Here is a 3,990-nt window from a genome sequence, read left to right as displayed (position 1 = left end):
CCCAAATCATAATTTTCTGAAAGGACACACCTATGAAAGGCTAAGAAATCTAGCTTAGAAAGGTCCAAAATAGCAAATTAACCATCCCAAATCATAGGTTTCAGTCAACACACACCTACGAATGGCTATGAAATCCTGCTCAGAAAAGTCAAAAAATATCAACCCACACACCCCCAAATCATAGGTTTCAGACATCACACACCTACGAAAGACTAAGAAATCCGGTTATGAAAAGTCAGAAATAGCAACTTACATATCCCAAATCATAGGTTTCAGACAACACTCACCTATGAACGGCTAAGAAACCTAGCTCAGAAAAGTCAAAAATAGCAAACTAGTCATCCCAAACTATATGTTTCAGACAACAAACACCTATGAAAGGCTAAGAAATCCAGCTCAGAAAAGTCAAAAGTAGCAATCCATCCACCCCAAATCATAGGTTTCAGACACTACACACCTATGAAAGACTAAGAAATCCAACTCAGAAAAGCCTGAAATAGCAACCCACACATCCCAAATCATAGGTTTCAGACACCACACACCTACGAAAGACTAAGAAATCCGGTTATGAAAAGTCGGAAATAGCAAATTACACATCCCAAACTATTGGTTTCAGACAACATTCACCTACGAAATACTAGAAAACCTTAGCTCAGAAAAGCCTGAAATAGCAAACTACACATCCCAAATCATAATGTTCTGACAACACATACCTATGAAAGGCTAAGAAACCTAGCTCAGAAAAGTCGAAAATATCAAACTACACATCCCAAATCATAGGTTTCAGACACTACACACCTATGAAAGACCAAGAAATCCAACTCAGAAAAGCCCGAAATAGTAATTAACATATCCCAAATCATAAGTTTCAGACAGCATTCACCTACGAAATACTAAGAAACCTTAGCTCAGAAAAGTCTGAAATAGCCAACTACTCATCCCAAACTCGAAGTTTCAGACAACAAACACCTATGAGTGACTAGGAATCCTAGCTCTGAAAAGTCCAAAAAGCAAACTATACCTCCCAAATCATAATTTTCTGAAAGGACACACATATGATAGGCTAAGAAATCTAGCTCAGAAAAGTCGAAAATGGCAAATTAACCATCCCAAATCATAGGTTTCAGTCAACACACCTACGAATGGCTAAGAAATCAATCTCATAAAAGTAAAAAAAATACCAACCCACAAACCCCAAATCATAGATTTCAGACACCACACACCTATGAAAGACTAAGAAATCTGGTTATGAAAAGTCGGAAATATCAAATTAAATATCCCGAGTCATAAGTTTCAGAACACACACACCTATGAACGGCTAAGAAACCTAGCTCAGAAAAGTCAAAAATAGCAAACTAGTCATCCCAAACTATAGGTTTCAGACAACAAACACCTATGAAAGGCTAAGAAATCCAGCTCAGAAAAGTCAAAAGTAGCAATCCACCCATCCCAAATCATAGGTTTCATAGAACACATGCCTATGAAAGACTAAGAAATCCAGCTCAGAAAAGTCAAAAATAGCAAACTACATATCCCAAATCATCGGTTTCAGTCAACACACACCAACGAAAGACTAAGAAACCTAGCTCAGAAAAGCCAAAAATAGCAAACTATTCATCCCAAACTATTGGTTTCAGACAACATTCACCTACGAAATACTAGAAAACCTTAGCTCAGAAAAGCCTGAAATAGCAAACTATACATCCCAAATCATAATTTTCTGACAACGCATACCTATGAAAGGCTAAGAAATCCAGCTCAGAAAAGTCGAAAATAGCAAACTACACATCCCAAATCATAGGTTTTTGAAGAGTTCGACTAAGGCTTAGGATTTCGTCAGCAACGTCTGATTTGTTCAAGAAGAAGTTTTGGGTGAGTCGGACAGAAGAAGCAATGGGCTGACCTAAATACATAAGATGATCTATAGGTTGAACAGAGCTAGATCCAAGCGTGATGGAAAGGGCAAAAGAATTTGTTTTCCAGTTAAAGAGGACAATATCAGATTTGGAGGAGTTGAATTCAAGCCCAATTTTCCGATATTCTGCATCAAGAATTCCAAAAATGTCGGTGATAAATGGAAGAGTTTGACTAAGGCTTAGGATGTCGTGAGCATAGCATACCAAGAAAAGGTTTACAGAAGATAAAATCAGCGAAGGTGGGCAAAACTCTTTTGCTTCCAGTACATAGTTATTAAAGAGGTCGGAAGAGATCACAGCTTATTGACGGCCCATTTCTTGACTGGAACACGTTGTATACGTGGAATCAGGGGCATGCCTTTATCTGGGGGTAGTTTCAGGCGGATATGAAGTCTTGAATATAAATTCCGGAGAGAACGAACAATGGCCAGATTCAATCCACGTTTACCAACTTTCAGAAGTATCGCTGCGTGGATTAGAGAGGCGAATGCACATCTGACATCATATTCCCCCCAAAACAAAGCTTTCTCCAGACGATTCCGCATGAATCAGGGCATTTGCAACGGCAGTTAAAGCGTCGGCACACCCGTTACCTCGCTTGAATCCGAACTGGAGTGGAGGGGTACAGCAGACTTTTTCAAGTTCCTAAATAAATAGTAACTCAAAGAGCTTGAAAAGGGATTTAGTAAACAGTAATAGGACGGAATGATGTACAGTAGACTTGAGATTTCTCATTTTTAGAGACAGAAGTCAAATCTCCGATGCAAAACGAAGAAGAAACAATATTCTGAGTGAAAATCATCTGCATAAGCAGAGACAGATGAGCCGTCAGAAGGTTTACCCCGTATTTCAAATGTATAGCACTAACTTGGTCAATACCAGATGAACTTTTTAATTTTAATTTGTGGATGGCATCTTTCGACAGAATGGGTACTGACCACAAAATCTTCATCGGGTTGAGCATCCAGAAACTGATCCAGAGCTACTTCATAAGATAGCTCTATGATGGGATCAGGGGCAGAAAACTCAGATTCCTAATATGCATACCATTCAGCTTCTGGAATGTCAGCTGAGGACGGTGACGAAGAAGCGGGTGCTGAGGAGGATACAAATTTAAATACCATATTTCAATCTTGTTTTGCACGGGCAGAATAGCTATTAATAAGATCTCTACGATGCTGAGCAAGAATTTTGGAAAACTTCCGCTTTGTAGAGATCCGTATGTCATTCACTAGCCCGGCAGAAGGACGCCTACACTATTTCCATATAGAAAACCAAAACTTCGCTTGTCCACATGAAGTAAAAAGCTCTGGATTTGTGGAAAATCCAGGAACGATTCCTTTGAAGACACGTTGCATGGAGACAGCCTGTTTTTCGGCAAAGCGGAAGTCATGACATATTTCAACACAATATATATCAAGACAAATCAGAACTTCGTTCTTAGGCAACTGGAATTACTGTTGGAGGAGGTAAAATGGGACATTAATTTTACTTAGAATCGAGTCAACCGACTCGAGGAACTGAGTTTGATCAATCTTTGACCAATCACGACGATACCACCGTGCTGAAGAATCACATGCTAGTGGACTACTTTGAGAAACGGAAGACGGCACACCGAGAGAGCAAGGTTTGGGTAAGTGGTCAGACAGCTGATAATCAAATATAACGTTAACTGTATCGGCGGTCAGATTTGAAGATACAGCAACGTGGTCCAGGTTAGAGGTTCGCGAAGACGTGTGAGTATGCGTAAAATCTGACATTTTATCTAATACACACAAAAAATCACTAAATAAACCCTTAGCTATAGTAGTATGTGGAGACGCCTCAGAATCTGGTTCAGAAGAATTACAATTAAGTCTCCAGCTATATCACAAGGTCATGCGTAGCTGTGTTGGCCTCAGGTGGCTTGGTGCTGCGATGAGTTGTTAGTAGTAGTAGTAGTAACCTAGACGCCAAATTTTTTCTGCGCAAGAACCTAATTTTTCGCACTATAAAGCAAATAATCGCTCTGACTGATCGTTGGGGTAATCAGATACACACTAATATAAAAACAGGAGTCCACTCTCACAGCTAA

The sequence above is a fragment of the Artemia sp. Qi Xiang Cuo genome, chromosome 14 (assembly GCF_049724085.1).
Source record: "Artemia sp. Qi Xiang Cuo chromosome 14, ASM4972408v1, whole genome shotgun sequence".
NCBI classification, from domain to species: Eukaryota; Metazoa; Arthropoda; class Branchiopoda; order Anostraca; family Artemiidae; genus Artemia; species Artemia sp. Qi Xiang Cuo.
This window is presented reverse-complemented; position numbering follows the sequence as displayed.